Source organism: Macaca mulatta, chromosome 11 (genome assembly GCF_049350105.2).
Source record: "Macaca mulatta isolate MMU2019108-1 chromosome 11, T2T-MMU8v2.0, whole genome shotgun sequence".
Classification (NCBI taxonomy): Eukaryota; Metazoa; Chordata; class Mammalia; order Primates; family Cercopithecidae; genus Macaca; species Macaca mulatta.
The window spans coordinates 26,733,083-26,755,458 of record NC_133416.1 but is presented as its reverse complement, the minus strand read 5'-3'; the positions used below and the strand labels follow the sequence as shown (position 1 = coordinate 26,755,458).

The 22,376-nt window shown below is 38.9% G+C and overlaps 1 protein-coding gene across 18 annotated transcripts in view; it reads left to right on the top strand.

The window, feature by feature from the left end:
• SOX5 (SRY-box transcription factor 5) overlaps positions 1–22,376 on the top strand; it is a 1,030,085-nt gene that overhangs the window by 146,070 nt on the left and 861,639 nt on the right. For all 18 annotated transcript variants that reach the window (XM_077953163.1, XM_077953155.1, XM_028829333.2 and 15 more), the window contains exon 2: positions 9,458–9,539. The gene's annotated coding sequence lies outside the window, so the exon portion shown is untranslated. The remainder of the gene's footprint in view (positions 1–9,457; positions 9,540–22,376) is intronic.

Below are 22,376 nucleotides of genomic sequence, written 5' to 3'. Positions count from 1 at the left end.
CACTGGGTAACAGTCTTTAAGCTCACAGGATGTCTCCAGGCATCAGTTTCTCACTCTGTCCAGTCTTGTAGCTTTGTGTTCTTATGTGGCTTGATCAGGAGGAAGAATCGCTACACAAATGGGCAGTTCCAGGTTGGAATGGTCCTCAGTAACCCCAATGAGAAACAGAGGAAGAGAAAGTTGCAACCATGTTTGGGGTGTTGGGGAGCCTCACATGGCTTGCCAGAGCATGTTACTGATAGCCAAGGTCTGAGCAGTCACCCCTACAGTGCAGCTGGTGGAAACACAGGCCAACTCCACCTGAACCAGGAAGTCTGAAAGTCAAGCAGCATTGTTTCTCAATGAGATGCTGAGTAGACAATTATTCTGGTTAGCATTAATTCAAATTGACAGATCAGACCTGGATTTAGCCCAACATCACTCAGCTAGGGAGATTTTACTCATCCTAATTTCAGAGTTTTGCTAGTAACAACTTTGCTACGTTGTCATATTGTATTCAAACTATGTTTGAGTATCATTGCTCAAAGTACAAATAACTTCAACTGTATGGACCTTGTTGTGTGTATTTTCAGTAGCAGCCCTCTTGAGAATATTCAGTGCCTCTAGTTCCTCATATAATCTCATCTTTTCTACCAAATCAGGAATTGAAACATTAGCTCATATTTTTACATGTTAGTTGAGTGACTGGATTTGCTTTCCTAAGGTTATTTTTCAGTCACCATGTTTCCTTACCCGGGTCTTTGCTTTTGAATACATTCATAGCTCTTGTGGCTTCAACGACATTTCAGATGTTAGTTTGCTGATGCCGAGATACTGGTAGAGGAAAACTGGGTTGGTCAGTCCGTGAAATCTCCCTCCATTGCCTGAGGAAGTGACTGGATATAACAAGTTGGAGATTCATGGGTTTGTGACATGGGCTAGTCCAAGATCTCTCAGTAGAGAGACATTTGGTCACCCTGGGGAGAATAAACCAGGACTGACCGAGCTATAGATGCTGAAGACCTGCTTCTCTAGAACTCCTGAGTTAAAATGTACAAGTCCTGTTATCTCTGGCTTCTTTCAACAATCCCGGGCCTGCCCCGCTCTTGCTTGGGCCTGCCAGCAGGCCCTGTTCTTCAGGTTCTTCTTGCCCTTTCAGTACCCAGGAGAGACCACCCACTGTCTCACTGCAGCTCCAAGTCTTCCTGTTTCTATCCTTGTGATCCAAGAATTTCAATGTCCAAGATAAGTTTTCTGTAAGTTTTGATGTTACTGAATTTTTGGCGCTGTGTAATTTTTCATATATTGACGGACAACCTATGTTTTGTTGTTAAGCTGCTTTCCTGTCATTCTGGAATGCATCCTCATTTTACTTCTTTCTCTGCTAATGACTTTTCCAACTTTGATGTAGTTAGATCACAGCTTCTTTATTACCAAGTTTTAATGACTTTGTTTTCTCCACCTCATCTAACAAAGTACGTTACAGAGATTGCTCAACAATACTACGTGTGAATTTCATTTGACTTCATACTCAGAGATGGGTTGAGACTGTCTATGACAGTAATATTAGGATGTGGATTTTCATCTTACTTGTAGAGGGGGCTTGAATGTTGACTGTTACTTTGTACTTTCAGTTTGGGCTAAGAGCTTTAGGATGAAGCAAAGTTTACCAGCCTAACTTACAAATTGGTATGTTGATCTTGCTGTCTTTATCCATTCATTCTTTATTAGCTGAGGGGGCTAATTTGGGATTTAGGGGAATAAGAATATGATGTATTCTCAGGATTTTTGCTTCTAATCAGGAATAATGGCTTTATATGTATAAAAAAACATTAAAATATTATGTGCTCTTATTCAAACTAGATGTCAGTTATCTCAGAGTTTACATTCGCTGCATGCGGTACCATGGCTGGAAAGAGGAACAAGTCTTCTTATATAAAAATGTGGCCTATTAACAACAAAAAATGGATTAATAGACTCTCTTCCTGTTTACAGTTTATGGTCTATCCTGAAGGGATTTGATGTGTTCACTTATGCTTTTTAACTGGCAAAGTAAGTATAACTACCTTTAGTTCATGAACATCAGCAGAGGGATATATCTATTTTACTTTTTAATATTAAAAACCACAAAGGCTTTTCTAAATTAGCAGCGGGGATTTACACAGCAAACTAGTGAAAAATGTTATGAGCTTTCGTCCTCTGTTTTGGTTTGAGCTGCTACTTTGGGGCTTTTACATGTCTTTCCCTTTCCCATCTCATCTCTAGGAGGCAAACAAAGAAATATAATTTGCATTGGCTATAGAAATGCCTCTGAGATCACTGCTCTAAGTGTGCTGGGGATTTGGAGTAGAAATTCTGAAAAGGAGAAAAAGACAAGGGTAAAAGCTCTGTTGACAGGGGAGTTTCATAGGCATGTGGTGAGAGGACAGCATTGGACGTGGGAATACACATTCTGCAAGCTTCCTCTCTTTTCCTAAAAACAACAGTCTAAGAGTGTGGTAGTTCTGTCTGGTTAAAGAGTTGGACTCAGTGGCAGCTGTCGAGCTTAGCTTTTCTTTCTAATTCAGATACTTCCCTATTGGAGTGTTTGGCACCTTCACTTCCTTTCTCTTTTCCTGTCCGTCATCACATGTGGCACCTCTGGGTGAGAGGCAGGCAGATGGCTGTCTCTGGACCTGATGCTTAACGATGCTTTATCCTTTGAGCAGTACACGGGGCTGGAATGGAAGGACATTTGAACTTGCACTTTGCTGCAGAGTATTAGCACATTCACCCTCTGCTGGCAGCAGACCAAGGACCCCAAGTTAGCCTGTGAACCAACTTTTTCCCTGGAGTATAAACAATGCATGAACTTGGCTAGGAGGTCAGCTCTTCAAAGCTGACTTTTTTTTTCCCCCAGTGGGATCCACTATTTGTTCATATTTAGGCAGCATCTAAGTAGAGGCAATTTAGACATTTAACCAAAGCAAAATTCAGTCTGAAAAAATAGGAAGATCTCATTATAGATTCACAGATCTGTGTATTTGTGTGCTCAAGGATAATAATAATACTGGGATATGTTTCAGAGAAAAGAGATGAGTAAAAATAAGAAAAAAAATTAATGGATTTGAGCCCAAGTAAATGAAACTCTATTATTTAATTATAGTATCTGTGAATATAAATGGGAGATGAACAAGAATTTTTTCCTTCAGTTTGGATCATAGAAGATTTCATGACTAAAAGGGGAAGTCTATCACTCAGAGCTACAAGCTAGAGGTTTGATCCTTCATAAAATGAATCAGGGAATATAGAAAATATTTTGGGAATTGAGGACAGTCTCTTTTGCACACACTCAAGTGTTTTTACATCTAAAGTGAGCAAAACTGCATAATGTGGAATATACGCCTGTGTCCTTCAAATTTGCCACTCTGTGGCAGCCTGGATAGATGGGAAAAAAAGCCATTGATATGCAGTGAAAAAGGACATGGTCACTCTTAGAATTTCATGTTTGGAACCTCTTGTGGGCTAGTGTCTGCAATAATATCGATGACTGGGCCATTTATTTGGTATCTATTGCTACTTTTGGCAAGTGGGTAAGTTTAAACCCTAGTGTCCTGGTTAAATTCCAATGTAGATGAGTGATAATATTCCATCTGCCATGTTCTTATTTTGCCTTCCTTAAGGAAATGAAGCATAACTGCATTTCAAAGCAGACTGTTGACACACTTAAGATAAAAAGTTATTATTTTTATTTCTTATTGTGTAGTTCATTGTCCTCAGATCTTGTTGCTCACCCAGCCCTGTCACTGATTCACCTGTGACCTTATATAACAATGTGCGCAGCTTGAAAGAAAAAATAGAAAAATATGTATCATGCAAACATTAATACAAAGAAAGTGGGAGTTGCTATGTTAGTATTGATATAATATTCTTTTGAGCAAAGAAAATTACTAGTGACAGAGCGGGATATTATATAATTATTAAGACATTGCTCCACCAAAAAGACGTGACAATTCTAAACGTGTATGTACTAAATAACTGAGCTGCAAAATACATGAAGCGAAAACTGATAAAATTGAAGAGATATAGACAAATTCACAATATTATTTGAAGATGTGAACACCCAGATTTAATCACTTTGTAAAAAAAAACTAGACAATCAGCAAGGATATAGATGAACTCAACATTAGTAACCAACAAAATCTAGTTGAAAGCCAATAGCAGCAGCACACACATTCCTTTCATGTGCCCATTGAACATATACCAAGATAGATCATATCCTGGGCCAGAAAACAAATTTCGATAAATTTAAAAGAACTAAAATCATATGGGATATATTTTTTCACCACCATGGAATCAAATTAGAAATCAATAACAAAGAGAACAGGAAAATTTCTGAACCCTTGGAAACTGAGTAATATACATTGTAAATAATCCATGGGTAACAAAGGAAGTCTCAAGGGCCATAAAAAATATACTGAACTGAATGACAATAAAAACACAACAGGTAAAAATTTGTGGATGATGGCTAAAGCAATTCTGAGAGGGAAGTTTATGGCACACCACACACGTACATTAGAAAAGAGGAAAAGTCTCAAATCAGTAATCTAAGTTCACAGTTCAGGAACCTAAAGAAGAGCTGTAAATATCCAAAGCAAGCAGAAGAAAGGAAATAATATTAAGAACAAAAGTCAATAAAATTGAAAACAGGAAAACAATCCATGAAAAAATTCAGGTTACTTTAGAAGATCAGTAAAATTGACAAACCGCTAGTAAGACTAACAGAATAAAAAGAGAAAAAACACAAGTTATCGATATCGGTAATGAAAAGGGATATATCACTGCAGACTCTGCAGACAGCAAAAGGATAATATGGGACTACTACAAACAACTCTACACACATAAATTCACAACTTAAATGAAATGGACCCAGTCCTCAAAAGACATGAACAACTGCTGCAACTCACCCATAATTAGATAATTTTAATAGCCTTATAACAGTTAAGGGAATTTAATCTGTAACTTAACAAACTTTCAAAAAAAGTATTCTTCAGATGGTTTTACTAGATAATTCTACCAAATATTTAAAGAGGGATTGAAACCAGAATTTCTTTAGCCATGATCCACAAATTTTTACATGTTGTATTTTTATTGTCATTCAGTTCAATATATTTTTTATGGCCCTCGAGACTTCCTTTGTTACCCATGGATTATTTACAATGTATTTTATAAACAGTCTCCCCGAGAAAACCATTCATTTTATGAAAGTAGTATTACCCAGATACTAAAACAAAGTACAAAAAAAGAGATGAGACCAATATCCCCCATAAATACAGGTACAAAAAATATTAACAAAATATTAGCAAATAGAATTCAGCAATATGTAAAAAGAACCATATTATACATCATGACCAAAGGGGAGTTTATTTCAAGGGATTCAAGGCTGGTTCAGTATATGAAAAAACATCAGTGCAATTCAGTGTGTTAACACCCTAAAGAAGAAACATCACACAGTGCTATCAATTCATGCAAAAAGTTCACTGACAAAATTCCACAGTACCATTTATGAGAAAAACTCTCAGAAAAATTGAGATAGAAAACTTTCTCAACTTGACATGGAGCATCTATAAAACATCTACAGCTAGCATTATACTTAATGATGAAAGATGTGAGTGTTTCCTCTTAGATCAGGAACAAGGTCAAGGGATGTCTACTCATGACCCTTCTTCAACATAGTGCTGGAATTTCTTGCCAGTGCAAAAAGGCAAAAAATTGTAATTAAAAGCATATGGATTTTAAAGGACAAAATAAAACTGTCCCTATTTTTCATTTGATGTCATTGTTTATGTGGAAAATCTCATGGAACATTTAAAAAAAAAGAAAAACTAACTCCCAAAACTGATTTGAGTTTAGCAAGGTAGCAAGATATATGATAAACATGCAAAAGTCAGTTATATTTGTATATATTAATACTAGCAATGAATGGCTGAACATCAAAATTTAAAATGCAGTACTATTTATAGTCACTCAGAAAATGAAATACTTAGGAATAAATCTAACAAAACACATTAAAGGATGTGTATGCTGCAAGCCACACAATGTTGAAGGAAGATCTAGATGAATAACTATATCATGTTCATGGACCGAACACTCAACATGGCAAAGGTGGCAGTTCTCCTCAAACTGACACACAAGCTTAACACAATTACTATCAAAATCTCAACAAAGTTTTTTATAAATACAGAGAAGAAAAATTTATATTGAAATTTCAGCTGAAAAGCAAAGCAATTAGAATAGCTAAAAGAACTTTGAAATAGAAGAATAAAGGGAGTAATCTACCCAATTCCTAAGTTTATTATATAACTGTAATAATCAACACTCTGTGAAATTTGCAGAGGGATAAACACTTATATCAATGGAGGAAGCCATTATGATATAAACAGAGAAGCCAGAAATTGACTCACAACATATCACACCAATTTTTGACAAAAGTGCAAAAGCAATTCAACAGAAAAAACACCTTTTCAACGGTTCATTCTTGGAGCAATTTGGACATTCATAGGCAAAACAAACAAACAAAACCCCTTGACCTAAGTCTTTTAACTTATACAAAAAGTAACTCAAAATAGACCACAGACTTAAATGTGAAACTCAAAACTATACTACTTCTAGGGGCAAAAAGAAAATCTTCAGGGTCTAGGGCTAGACAAAGCATTTTTAGATTTTATACCAAAAGCTGGAGGAAAAGGTGATAAACTGGACTTCATTAAAATGAACATTTTTGCTATTTCAGGCCAGGTACTGTGGCACAAACCTGCAATCCCAGAACTTTGGGAGGCCGAGGCAGGCAGATCAATGGAACTCAGGAGTTGGAGACCAGCCTGGTCAACATGGCAAAACTCCTTCTCTACAAAAAATACAAAAAAATTAGCCAGACATGGTGGCATGTGCCTGTAGTCCCAGCTATGTGGGAGGCTGAGGTGGGAGGATCACCAGAGTCTAGGAGGTTGAGGCTGCAGTGAGCCTTGATTGTGCCACTGCATTCCAACCTGGGCAACAGAGTGAGACCCTGTTTAAAAAAAAAAAATGTTGCTATGTGAAAGATCCTATTGAGAGGATGAAAAGACAAGCTACAGATTGGAATAAAAGTGTTTGCAAACCATATATCTGACAAAGTACTAGTATCGAGAATATAAACTCTCAAAACTCTATAATAAAGCAGAAACATCCAATTAGAAAATGGACAAAATACCTGAAGAAACATTTCTTGGGAGAAGATATACAGATAGCAACTAAGCACATGAAAAGATGTTCAACATCATTAACCAATGACAAATGCAGAAAGGCCAAAATAAAAAATAGTGACAGTATCAAATGCTGACAAGGATGTACAGAAACTGACTCATTCAGACATTGTTGGTGGGGATGTAAAATTCTGCAAGACAGTTTGGTAGATTTTGGGGAGAAAAAAACCACATTCATCTGCCGTATATAACCTAGCAATGCACACCTGGACATTTATCTCAGAGAAAAGAAAACATGTTCACACAGAAACCTGTATATAAACGTTTATGGCTTTATTCATAATAATCTCAAACTTCAAAAACAATTTCTTATTTCCTCTAAAGAAAAGGGAAACACGTGCAGAATGTGCTGGTTTGTTACATAGGTATACGTGTGCCGTGGTGGTTTGCTCCACTTATTGACCTGTCCTCTAAATTCCCTCCCCTCACACCCCACCTCACAACAGTTTCTGGTGGTGTGTGTTGTTCCCCTCTCTGTGTCCATGTGTTCTCAATGTTCAACTCCCACCTATGAGTGAGAACATGTGGTGTATGGTTTTCTGTTCCTGTGTTAGTTTGCTGACGATGATGGCTTTCAGCTTCATCCATGCCCCTGCCGAGGACATTATCTCATTCCTTTTTATGGCTGCATAGTATTCCATGTTGTGTATGTACCATATTTTCTTTATCCAGTCTAACATTGATGGGCTTTTGGGTTGGTTCCATGTCTTTGCTATTGTAAGTAGTGCTGCAATAAACATTCGTGTGCATGTGTCTTTATAGCAGAATGATTTATAATCCTTTGGGTATACACCCAGTAATGGGATTGCTGGGTCAAATGGTATTTCTGGTTCTAGATTCTCAAGGAATCGCCATACTGTCTTCCACAATGGTTGAATTAATTTACATTCTCACCAACAGTGTAAAAGCATTCTTATTTCTCCCCAGCCTCACCAGCATCTGTTGTTTCCTAACTTTTTAATAATTGCCATTCCAACTGGCGTGAATTAATCTCAAACTTGAAACAACTCTGTCCTTCAATAAATGATTAAACAATCCATACCATAGAACACTATTCAGCACCAAAAATAAACTATTGATACACACATGAACCTGGACGAATCTTTAGAAGGTTCTGTTGAGTGTATGATTTCATTTATATAACATTTTTGAAGTGAAGAAATTATAGAAACTGTAAATAGATCAGTGGTTTCCAGGGGTTAAGGAGGGGTGGGGTGGAGCGGAAACAAGTGTGGCTATAAAAGGCATCCTGAGGGATTTTTGTGGTGATGGAAATGTTCTGTATCTTGACTCTGTCAGTGTCAGTATCGTGGTTGTGATAATGTAATATAGTTTTGCAAGCTGTTACCAATGAGGGAACTGGGTAAAGGCTACATGGGATCTCTCTCTCTCTCTCTCTCTCTGTGTGTGTGTGTGTGTGTGTGTGTGTGTGTGTGTGTGTGTGTATGTGTTTTGTAACTACATGTGGATCTACAATTATTTCAAACTAAAATGTTTAATTAAAAACACACAAAATTTCTTCTAAAGGCCTCTAGATTAAAAATCTGAAAGCATTTTCTGGTGCTTTCCATGGGAAAGCATTTCATGTCCCCGCTTTCTGCCTTCAGATAATCATATGGCAGCCGCGGAGGCTTTTTTGCTGTTCCTGGACACGCTTAGCAAGCTCTCACCACAGGGCCTTTGTACTTTCTATTTCCTCGTCTGGAACATTCCTTTCTCTGGCCTGCTCATTCACTTCATCGAGATCTCTGCTCAAATGTCACCTTATCAGAAAGGTTTTTCCTTGAACAATCTGTCTACACTACCATTCCTGTCACGATTGATTCCCTGACCTGGGTTTATTTTTCTTCTCTCATCAGAAACAGTTTGAATGCTTTAAAAAATTCCAAGTCTTGGATAGAAACCTCGAAATTCCCTACTATATTTCCTCTGGATTCGGAATGTTTTATTTCAAAAGTAAATGAAACAGGCAAATTCACTCTATTTCCATTCCTTCTGCTGATCACTCCATAGCTATATGGTTGGAATTTTAAGATTTTAAGGCTTCTGTAGTAGCATATATTCTGTATTCTGTCACACTCAGCTTATTGCAATCCAGTGATATTTCTTAAAACAGCTAAGACTTCAGACAGTCAACCCCATCTCTGTACACCGTGAATCTGCCTCTAAATGACTGGGCTCTAATTCTCTTCTAGGCTTTTTAACCGGTCCAAGGTGTAGAGACATACTCCAGGAGGATCCTCAGAAGTTTTGGACAAGCCTCCCCCAATGTGGCAGGTGGGTCTCTTGTCTGTGGGTGCAAGAAATGTAACTTTCTTTATTCTTCCATAGCTAACCTGAAAGTAAATGCCGTTCGGACCCTCTGCTTGACCATGACAGCAGCCTGAGGTTGCACTGAAGTTCTGGATAAGGCTATGAGATGCCAAGTTCTCGAGGGGTGGATCGCAATTCTTGGCTGTCATCTCTCCATTAGTCATGTCTGTCTTACCATCTCTTGTCAGTACTTGCGGACCGCTGCTGAGGCACACCTCAATCTATCCTCGAGGATCTTCTGTTCTCTTTCTCTTAGTTTCTTCTAGATACTTCTTGGGCACATAGGGGCATGCTATCACTATGCTGCAGGCCCAGAGGAAACTCTTTAGGATTAAAAAGCTCCCCCACCACCCCCCCCCCTTTCTTTTTTCTTTTTGTATTGCTGCTCTTATTCAGTGGCTCCTGTGTTATGCTATGGCACGAAATCCTTTGCAAGGCCACTCAAGTCCTGGGTGTACTACCAAGCTGTTTCTGAAGTTCAGACTATACCCAAGAAATCAACTTTTTTGCCCATCACCCGTGTCTCCCCACAACATATTTGGGGTTTCTTTCTTTAATCGTATTTTGAACAAGCACAACTTAGGAAATCAATCAAAACACAATTTATTTTTTCATTTCCTTCTGTTTCTTTGAAATGCATTGGAGAAGGGTGGCAGGTATTCTCTTGCTTCCGGTGAAATTTAGGTCTCAGGCAGACTCCATACTTTGTAAGTTCACTCTTAGATTTAAAATAAAGTTCCTCTGGACATTTTAAGTTACAGAAATAATCTCCATTCAGAAATGATTATGTCCAATATCACACCATAATCATAGCTTCAAAGTCAATTTAATATCAGATGATCTGCCCTCCCCGACCTGGGGCCCGTTTTTGAGTTGGACTACTGCAGTGGGAAAAGGTCTGTCATTTTTTTTCTCTCTTCACCTGTCACCTCCTAACTTCCTAGTTGCTGTTGCTGAACTCTCAGGGGTTGGAGCATGGGAAAGAAGAGGGGAAAAGTAGCTCAGGGATTTTTCTCACTTGACCGGATGTTATGTTAAGCTGGCTTTGTGTTTTCTGGGCCAGGAAGCTGCTTAACACTGACTCTCAGTTGGTCACTTTTGGGAGACTTTCATGGCCCCTCCGATGGACCCACTCAGCTTCAATTCTTCTGACTTGGGCAGGGCTTCTCCTTTAGCACGCTATTCCCCACTCAGCACCTGGTTTCAGATAGTCTGTTCCCTCTGGCCTCTGATTTGGTGTCTCGTGAATGCCGCCGGTGGTCTCCTTGGGCTTCAGGCTGGCTCTCTCACACCTGGCCCACACCTGCTCCAGGAAAACATGCCTCTTATGAACCTTCAGGGGCGGGAGAGGCTGCGGGCACAGCCCAGGTCTGTTGTCCTCTGGATTTTCAGGGTGGGAGCCAGGCTGCGGTCCATGGGGTCTCCCAAACTCCAGGGAATACATCCAGGCCCACTAAAGATTTCCTCTGAAGCCTCTGGAAAGAGCTGTGGAAAAAGTAGCCCTTTCTGTCCCTCTCTCTTGGGGGGAAGGTGGGGCTTGGCATTGGCAGCAGCTCTATCCAATAGCCTCTTGAAGCCTCTTCCCCTCATCTCCCTTCTGTTGATCCTTTATAACTTCCTGTTAGGTTTTAGAGCCATCCATAGTTCTCAGTTTCTTTTAAAATCTGGATTTTGACCTGGTCATTTACACTGGAATTTCATCCTTGTTTCAGGAAGGTGCCTCAGTTGGATCTCCCAGTCTGTCATTCTGCTCCCACTAGGGAGAGTCGAGGCAGTGGGACCTGGGATCAGGGTGGTGTGGGAATAGGGTGAAACCAGCCACTTCCATCTTGCTCCTGGATCCACTGATGTACACACGTGCCTTAGCTACCTTATTTTGTACTCGCAGGGGTCTACATCCGCTCTTAGCTCAGTTTATATGTAGGAAGGTCTCTTCTGGTCCTGTTTTCTATGGGCGGGAATCATTCCAGTTTCCTGGGGGGCATTAGGCTTTTGAACTTCCCGATTTATTAACGGACACCCCCCAGTCTCCTGTGTTCCCTGCCTTGCCAACAGTTTTCTAACACTGTGAGTGAAGAGTATAGCTACTTGGCTGACTGACTGGGGAAAGAAGCAAGATTCAAGGAAATAAGATAAAATACTTCAAATACTATACCCCTCCATGATAAAATATATTACCTGCCTTCTTTCCAGCACCTACCATGTGATTTTTTTATCCTTGTAATGGCACCGCCTGATTTACATGAAGGATTTGACATTTGAGGAAACCCGGTGTGTTAGTTTGCTAGAGCTTCCATAGCAAAGTACCACAAACAGGGTGACAAACAAGAGAAACTGATCGTCCCACAGTTCCAGAGGAGAGAAATCAGAAATCAAGGCTGACAGAAGGATAGGTTCCTTCTGAGGGCTGTAGGGGAAGAATCTGGTCTGGGCCCTTCTTTTTGGCTTGTAGATGACCGTCTTCTTTCTGTAGCTCTTTATATTATTTTTCTCCTATGCACATTTGTCTCTATGTCCAAATTTCCCCTTTTTATAAGGACACCAGTTATATTGGATTAGGGCCCACAAGAATGACCTCATCTTAACTAATTACATCCACAAAGACCGTATTTCCAAATAAGGTCACATTCTGAGATCCTGGGGTTAGGGCTTCCACGTATGAATTTGGGGGGAAGGGGCAATGCGCCCCATAACACCAGGGTTCAAAGGAGCCAATTACTTCAAAGTCACACAGACCTCGAAGTGCCCATGCAGCAGTTCCTCTCCAGGACTGTGTGACTCTGTAGCTCGCATTGTTTCTGCTGTCCTACACTTCATCTCAGCTCTTACACGCAGGATTATGCAACAAGGAGAATGCTGGCTTTCTTTTAAACAATCAAACCAGGCTAGCAGAAGCATGGACCCCTCTAGGAAAAAGCTCTTAGACATCAGGTGGTGCCATCACATGAACTCAGAACAGCAAGCCTTGCACAAAGGGGAAAAAGGCAACTGTCTGTAGAGAGGTCCAATCTAACACCATTATACCATTGGCTAGAAAGTGAGTTTCTGCCTGAATTCAAGGTGTAAATTATGCCAGGGTTCAAATGTTTCTGAAGCTACTAAAATAGTGTCAACTTGAGTTTGGTGGTGTTATTCATATGACTTGTGGTTTGCATTTTTTGGTGCTTTTGACCTATATTCCTATCTAAATATGCTGTGTGTGTGTGTGCGTGTGTGTGTGTGGTCGGCTTCACGTAGGGTATATTTAAACAATGTGTAATAAAACAACATATTTAAATCATGCAAAGGAAAAGGGTAAACTGTTAGCTATAAAGTTCCTGCAGGCATTTACTGGATAATGATAATGATAGCTTAGCTAAAAAAGGATAAAATATGTTCAACTTCAATGGGGATTATATTTAGGAGAATTATCGGATTGTTTTGATATTTTCCTTTTAAAAACAATTCTTTAGTGCCTCCTAGGTGGGAGATAGGAATTATTATAGTGATTTGGAAACATGGCTTTATGCATATGAACATAATTTGGGTCTTGTAGTATTTGTCACTATTTTATTCCAGATGGCAAAATTCTTTTATTATTCCTTTCAGTTAAGACCTGAAGTATATACCTACAGAAACAAGTCCATGATAAGATTTTTCTTGCCAAAATTCTAATAGGTGCTTACTTACTGAGAAATATGTGTATTGAGAAATGCTTAAGAAAAATACACTTTAATGAAGCAGCACTAATGATATTTATTTAGCTAATTGTGTACAGGGATCTAACCGTGATTTTAAGTAAAGTAGACTGTTGGCCATGTAAATAAGCTTGGCACAGGTGTGCAGGGTTTTAGGAGAATTGGGTAGGAGAGCTAATGAAAATTAGAGTCAAGCTCAAGGAAATATTTTATTGTAAATTGAATTTCCCATTATAAAACAAATACAGCTGCACACAAATATTTTAAAATAAGAGTGAAAAAATGCTCACAGTATAAGAACTGAAAGCAACAAAACTAGCTTTTTGGTATATTTGCTTCTCCTCCTTTTTTGTTCATTCATTCAACTGAGCATTACTGAGCACCTACTCAGTGCAGGTGCTTAGGGAATAAAGATAGTTAAGACAAGGTTTCCGCCCTTAAGGAGCTTTTGATTTATCGGGGGAAACAAACAGTGAATGAGTCTTTACAATAGGGAGTAAGTGCAATACTCAGGGATAGTGGCCAAAGAGGTTGCTATCAACTCTATTGTTAGCTCTGGGAAAGCTTCACAAGGTAAGTTGAAATAGAAACTCGCTCAGAAATGCTTTAGCCAGAAAAGAGGAGAAAATACATTTCAGTTCCAGGGAAGAAAGAACATCTGCTCAGGTGTGAGAGGATGGGAATAATATTACAAGGAACTGCAAATAATGCAGCATGTCTAGAATAACAGAGAATGAGATTGGAGTAGGTGGGAGTGATATCATGGGAAGATTTGTGCCTGTTATCCTATCGGCAAGAAAGGTTTTCTCGTAGGGGAAGAGTATGTTTAGAATATCATTTTAGAAAAATTAACCTTCAGCATTATGATTGGATAGATGGATTAGAAGTTACAAGCTTTAGGAGCTAAGAGATTGATAAGGAGCCAGATAAACCAAGAAGCTGAAATAAAGCTTACATAAATGAAGCTTGCATGGGTTCCTAGCAGTATTTTAGTAGGGACCCTAAAATGTGTGTTCCACAGCCATATGTTTTTATAGATGTTGCAAAAGTACAAATTTCTAAGTTCAACCAGTTAAAAACTCATGCTTGCTTTTTTTATACTGCTACCCCTCCGTTATGTTTCCATTAATGTTAGGTGACATCGAAGTGCCCACACACGTTTTGCATTCACAATTTTGCATTCTTTCTCTTTAAAAGGGCCCCTAAATTGTATAAGCTTTAGGACCTCACAAATGTAGATCCAGTCCCAAGGTGATATCCAGAAGAGACATGACAAGTTCTTAAAACAGGAGAGTAGCTGCAGAGGTGAAGAAGAAAACGATAAGAAAAATGCAGGCAGAGGAGTTAATGGCTATGTTGATGTGAGGAAAAGGATTGTACCAATATTTATCTTAAGACCATTAATAGGGGAAAAAAGTGGTAGGGACAGGTCACAATTGTAAATAACATTTTATTGAACATCTTTATGTGTGTGTTTTCATATTTCTGGATTTACAGAGGTAGATTTACTATGTCAAAGTGTGTAAATATTTTAATGGATTTTGTTATCTATTACCAAATTGCTTTCCAGGTAAATTGTGCTATTTAACACTGCTGCAGTTAATGTAGAAATGGATTTTCTTGCCCATACTCCCACTAGCATTGGGCATTATAATTTTAATTTTTTCAAGCTAAATTACTGGGTAAAAATGGCACCTACTTCTCATTTTACTCTGAAGTGAGATAAATACCATCCATTATTGCAAACTCTCTCTAGGAATCTATTTTCAGGGGGTAGTTACTGTACTCTTTTCCTGGTAGTGATTTAGGGAGCATTAGGAGGTAGTTGTAAATCCTTTATATGAGTAGTTATGTTATACATTCTAAATACATACATACATGCATAGATCATAAAAGCGCTAGAAATAGGTGAGGCTGAAACAGTTTTGCAGATCAGATTTAGACTAGATGTTGGCAAACTTTTTTTGAAAAGGGCTAGAGAGTAAATATTTTAGGCTTTGTAGGCTAGGAGGCAAAACAGGATAATAAGTAAGTACTTTAAGTGAAAAAAATATTTTGCACATTTTTTTTTTTTTTTTTTTTTTTTTTAAGATAGGGTCTGGCTCTGTCATCCAGGCTGGAGCGAAGTGGTGCAAGTGAAGCTCACTGCAGCTTCCAACTCCTGGGCAGAATTCATCCTCTTGCCTCAGTCTCCCAAGGAGCTGGGACTACAGGCATGTGCCACCATGCCCAGTTAATTTTTTTTATGTTTTGTAGAGATGAGGTCTTGCTATGTTGCCCAGGCTGGTTTCAAACTCCTGGCCTCAAGTGATCCTCCTGCCTTGACCTCCCAAAGCTCTGGGATTACAGGTGCGAGTCACCAAACCTGGCCAGTACAAATTTTTAATGGACATAGTTCAAAATATAATAGTCATAATGAAGTACTTTTTTTTTTTCTGAGACAGAGTCTTGCTCTGTCGCCCAGGCTGGAGTGCGTTGGCACAATCTCGGGTCACTGCAACCTCCTCTTCCCAGGTTCAAGCAATTCTCCTTCCTCAGCCTCCCGAGTAGCTGGGATTACAGGCACACACCACCAGGACTGGCTAATTTTTGTATTTTTGTTAGAGACGGGGTTTCACCCAAGGTGCTGGGATTACAAGCATGAGCCATCGTGCCTGGCCAACAAAGTACATTCTTTATACTATAAGTCAGGTTTTGGAGAGGGGACATTTTGCTTAATTGGGAGTTCAAAGTTAATGTCTCTGTCACCAAATTGATTGTCAGTGCTCATCTGTTAAAATCTCCATTTTTATTTCACAGGGGTGAGCCAGATTTGGACCACAGGCCATACTGTGCCAACACTTATTTTAGACCCTGACATTTATGAAGGCATTTGCCTATTAGGCTTTGTTAACATATTTTGTTTGATAGTGTTTCAGTTCTGTCACATACTTTATTTGAACCTATTTGGTATCTACAATTTGCGAACTCAGAGAAGTATGTGTGTGGAGCTTGGAGGGGGTGGTTATTCTTCATTGCTAATGGAATTTGGGAGTCTACCTGAGGCAGCAGCACCATGACACTGAAGCATTTTGACTATTTAGATAGAGACTTGGGAAGAGAAACAGGAAACCAGACTTAGTAGGTCTAAATTTGATCTGTTAATGCATGCTTTGGAATGATTTTGAATATTCCCTGTTGCTGACTTTGAGTCAACTGTGACTTGGTACTGGCTATTAATTTCTTTTTCTGCTAACTTTTCGGGCTTTGTGCTTTTGCTTTAACATTGCTGTTGCTCAGCAACTTTCCTAAAAGTCTAAATTCTTCCCCCACCCTCCTCACAAACTTATTGTCTTGAAATATTTTTTATAAATCATTTCATTTGCTAATGCTTCTTGTGGCAAGGCCACTCAGTTCCTTGGGTGTCAAGAATGAAAAGAAGAAGGAAGAAAAGAGACAAAATGGAAGGTTATGAAAAAATTTAAACACAACTCCCTTTTTAGTTATTTCACCCACTTCAGAGATTGGGCCATCTATCTTGAAAGTTTCAACTAAAATTTGACTTCTAAATTTAAGACCAATTTTTCCTTTAAAGTCTTAATGAATGGCTTGAGATGTCTATTAAAACTTGAGTTACTTTAGCTACTATCATGAATATGCTGAATTATAGACTGGATTTCCTAAGGCTAATGGTCAGATTGAAAGTTTATGTTTTATCTTTTAATGGGTATATTTCTAAGGCATAATCAAAGATAATTAAGGTAGAATGAGCTTAATATGAAAACCTTATTGTAGATAATATAGCAAACTTTCCTTACATTACCAGCACATAGAATATTTTGATTTGGTATTATGTTGAATGGAGAAATGTACTATACCTATATGTTCAACAAATATATGTTACATATATTTTAGAGATAATGTGTTATTAGATTGCAACTTGTATGTTGCTGGGAGTCAGCACAAGAGAAAATCTTGCGAAAATTAAATTTTGGAATTGTTTCCTTATTTATTAATATTTCCATATGTGCGTTCTTCTCAACAATTGTTTTTTTAGCTACTGAAATATATGACTATGTATTCATTTGTTTAATTCTACATTTTCATTATACTTTTGCCATGGAAAGGTCTTTGTGTTTCTAGAAAATTTGTACTCACGGTTTTATTCCAAGAACAGAATTTGCTCTAAATACTTTCTTTTATATTTTTCATGAAATTAATTATTGTTAAGTATCTACTGGACTCCCTGTGTCTTGAAATAAAATTCCTTTAGTATATCTTTATAATCACAGTTGTTGACAAATATCTGATATGTATTGGTTTTTTAAAGTTTGTTCAACCAGAGAAGAAATGAGTTGTTTTAGCAGAGGTGAAACTAAGCCTCAGGGTTCTTCACTCCTATGGGTCCTTTCCCAGATATGGGGAGACACTCTAGGCAGTGTGCTCAGATGCTCACATGTTTTTGTTTGTTTGTTTGTTTGTTTGTAAAATTTGAAAAGAAAGCTATTTTAGCTGCAGTCATTTAAGACCAGTGCTTCGACTTTGACTGCCCTTCCTTTACTATCGTGTCTTGGGGTGTTACTGGAAAGACCATGGCTATTTTTGATGAGGGTCCAACAAACGGAGAATCAAACAGGGAATGCTGTGGTCTAAAATTAAGTGGGTTCTATTTTGGTTGTTTGTAAACACTTCCATGTATACTGAAGCTGTTGATAACTGCCCTCCTTGGCAACTCCCTGGAGCATTCTGACACACAGGTGTGGAGCCCGAGGTCATGTTGCCCTGTGCACGTGTCCACAGCACTGGTATCTCATGTATGCTCATGGGTCATGGGAGTGAAACTAGGTTTGAAATACACTGAGACAGAAGCTACTCTCTGTAAAACCCTTCCTGTTATTAGATGTGCAATAATAGCAGAGGATGTGGGTTTATCAATGCATAGTCAAAATAGAAGTTCTCTCCTGTCAGGAATTTAATGACTAATGCAGTTTATACTACTATTAATGCATCGTTTTTTCTTTTTTGATAGATTTCTTTTTCTCAGTATTCCTTTGTTTTTAGGGCACAAACCTGTAGCAGTAATACAAACAAAAGTACGACTCTGTGTGTATAGTTGCATGTTTTCTGAATCTCAGTGATAAATAAAAGCAATTTTTTTGGAGGGGGGACAGGGTCTCTGTCTTTCAGGCTGGAGTGCAGTGGTGCAAACCAGGTTCACTGTAGCTTCAACCTCCTGGGCTCAAGTGATCCCTCCCACCTCAGCCTCTTGAGTAGCTGGGACCACAGGCACACACTACACCTGGTTAATTGTTTTTTAAATTTTCGTAGAGATGAGGATTTTGGTATGTTGCTCAGGCTTGTCTCAAACTCTCGGCTCAGGTGATACTCTTGCCTTGGCCTCCCAAAGGGTTGGGATTACAGACATGAGCCACTGCACCTGGCCTAAAAACACATTTTGATGAAACATTCCAGATGAAAGAATGAATGATTATTCTCTCTGTAAAAAATAATATTTGACCAGGCATGGTGGCTCATGCCTGTCATCCCAGCACTTTGGGAGGCTGAGATGGGCAAATCGTGAGGTCAGGAGATCGAGACCATCCTGGCTAATACGGTGAAACCCCGTCTCTGCTAAAAATACAAAAAAATTAGCTGGGCGTGTCGTGGGTGCCTGTAGTCCCAGCTACTCGGGAGGCTGAGGCAGGAGAATGGCGTGAACCCGGAAGGTGGAGCTTGCAGGGAGCCAGGATTGCCCCACTGCACTCCAGCCTGGGCGACAGAGCGAGACTCCGTCTCAAAAAATAAATAAATAAATAAATAAATAAATAATAATAATAATATTTATGAAGATGCAAAGAGTATGCAGCTCATAACTGTAGGGGAAAAAGCATTAAAGAGTTGTGGTCAGGGAGATAATATGAATATATTTTTTTTCTGGATTTGTGATGTTTGGGACCCTTCTTGACATTTTAAAGTTTGTTGAGTTTTTTTTCATGGCAAATGAATATTCATTTTCGTGTTAAATTTGTAATTTGTCTTCTCTTTCTAAAACTGTATAAACTTTGGCCCCTCTACAATACATATATCCACAGAATAAATACTAAATATTTAGACACCATAAAGGTGTAAGGGTCACTTTTCGCCTGGCATGTACTTATCATTATGTTTGGAGTTGAGTGCATCTCCATAATAACAAATAGTTATTATTGCCCAGTGATGACTGGTGCTTTCTGTGGACATTAAATACTATCTGTAAATTGTAAAGAAGAATTTCTACTTTCTCAGCATCTTGACGCGGTAAGATCTTATGCTACAAAGCATTTTCTGATGGTTGAGAAACTGTCCAGTCTTTCATTTAACTAGGGATTTGATATATGGAAATAATATTTACTTTTTCATTTCCCTCAATCACCTTTTCTGGTTTGACTTGTCAAAAACGGAAAAAAAAGGGAGGCAGAAAGGAAAAAAGAAAAAGAATGAAAGCAAGCCTTGGAAGTCAGAAGACGTTTTCTGGTATTACTAGATGATCATGTTAGAATGGTCGGAGAGTCTCTGAACAGGCACCTCAAATTCTCAAAAGTGAGCAGGATGCAGTGGTACTTCTTGGAAGGTAGCAGAGTACTAATACAACTCTCTATATGTAAGTCTTTACAAATAGTAAGTTTCAAATATAAATGGATGTAATTAGTATTCTTCAGCATGTTTGTTATGGGATCATGGCCTTCAACTTGTGTTTTAACCAACGCCTTGTTAGAGAGCAGTACTTAAAATATTTCAAGGAATTCAGCCAAACATCTCCCTCTGGCAGACACATTTTGCATTTTCGCAGTCACCACAAACACACTCTGTTCTGAGCATGTTGGTGCTCACCAGTCTTCCAGCTGTACCTGGTGATTTAGGCCTACTCTACGCACGGTGAACACTTTTTTTAACACATCCATTTTGGGTGCAAAAATAGGAGATTGCAAAGACACATCCAGGGGTTTAACTTGTCCTGCAAGATTCACTGGGTTCATTCTAAGTGTGCTGATGGACGACTTAAAAAGGGTCAGCTGGAGGAAGCCTGTGCATGGAGGCAGGAGCTACTGGGAGCTGTTGCCATGCGGCACCAACAGGGTTAACCAGCCGTGCCAGCATGAACAATGGGAACCGGGCAGCTCTAAATGAAATGAGCTGAATATTTCATTCGGCCACTCAGCTGCCTGCTCCAATTGCCTCCTTTACTAAAATAAGAGCTTAATCTAAAGTGACAACAACATCAGTTTCTGTGTGCTCCAGTCACACTGAACATGACTTCCTTAACATAAACACTATTTACATGGACCGTCTGGATATAGCAGGGAATCAGGAGCGTGCCCAGCTAAGACACAGGGTACAATGAAGGACGAGGAGCAGGCAGCTGAGAATTAACATCAGCAAATGAAAGCCTGACCCTCAGAGGGCATGTCCCTGATACGTTTTAAAATGAGAGAGCATTGCACCAGTAACCTTAGCCTTTGTAAAGACTATGCCATTTAAAATAAAATAGTACCTTTTCAGTTTAGACACTTAACCAAATGCATTATGTCTGACCCATTTTCCAACTTATGTGACACGAGAGGATGGATCCCTAGCTGCAATTATTAGAATCTTTTAAACAATTGCAACCAATAACCTCCTTTGCCAGCCTCCTTCTCATAGCAGCATGCTCTTCTTAGAGATAAAGAGGGCATTCCATTCAGCGAGGGCAGGCCAGACAGAGATGTCAGGGGAGTGGGAGAGAAGATGTGGCCCTTGAACTCATGGCTTTGATGTCACTGCTAGCAGTACCCAGGAAATCCTGGTTTGAAAGTAGTTTTCAGCTAGAGACTTCTGGAAGATTAGAAGCAGGGGTGTGACAAGGCACCAGCCTGTCAGGGTCCACAAAATAACATATGTAAGTTATTTATTTATGGCATCCTAGCATAGATATTATGGCAGATCTCAACCCTGAATATGCGTTATTGATGGTTTCTTTCCATAAGGAGAATGTTATATTGCATATTTTCATTTTGTTCACACCCACTGGGAATTTTGAAGATCACAAAATGTAGGCCTATGAAACAGTCCTATTAGAATTATTGCCAGTTAATAGAATTCAGTGGGTTTTCCACAAGTTTTGTAGATAAGGAAAGTAAGGCACAGGGAACTTGCTCATGTATTTGCAGCCACACAGCGAGTGGAGAGCAATTGGAAAAGAATTTATTTTTTGGCCAATTATTTCTGTCAGATCACCACCACTCATGCTCTCATTTCTAAAATAGCTCTTCTCTTAAAATTTTCCCTGGTTGAGCCTTCTAGAAGGCATATACCAGACACTGATTTGTGGTTCCAAAGACTTAGGGCCACTGACAAAATGGTAGCTCTTTTTAAAATAGATCTGTGTTCTCCATCCTTATTCTCCAGGCTCTGTACCTGAGGGAGTGACCCTGTAGTTCTCATCCCTGTGGTAGTGCGTTTTAGGTAAAGTTTTTATCCACGGAAGAAGAAAGGGACTGATCATTTAAAAGAAGTTTGCTTTTTCTAAGAAACGTATAATAAATGATGGAAGAAAATGAGAGAATCATTAATATCTGACTGGCTGTAGTAGAATACTCATTAATCAACAGTCATTTATTGAGAATCTATGAGATCATCAAGCTTTGTGTTAGGGAAAAGAAAATTGTCTCTGGCCTCTTGAAGCCCACCACGTAGTGAAAAGGCTTATCATAATTTGAAAAAAAATAGAAAAAGTTAGGTTTCTGCCGAAAGCCAATAAGGATAACACAACATGATTGGGAGCGAATTGAACTACAATTTTGATATTTTGAAATAATGCCCTTTGGCCTTGTTTTCATCTTCATTTTAACTTAAGTGTAGTGTGAACATAAAAACAACCTTTCACTTGCCACTTACTGAACACTGATCAACTTTTTCAGGCATTGTTCTAGCTATGTCCCCAACAGAATTAAGCATACTTCATCACAATCAGAGATACGGATATTTGTACAAATATTAATCCCACAACTTGGTAAGTGCCTTAGTAAGATAGGTACCCAAGGTTTAGAGCAGAGAAGAGGTGGAAATCACCACATCTGTCCTGTGAGACCTCCTCAAAGGGTGAAGACCTTGACGTCTATCCCCTGCA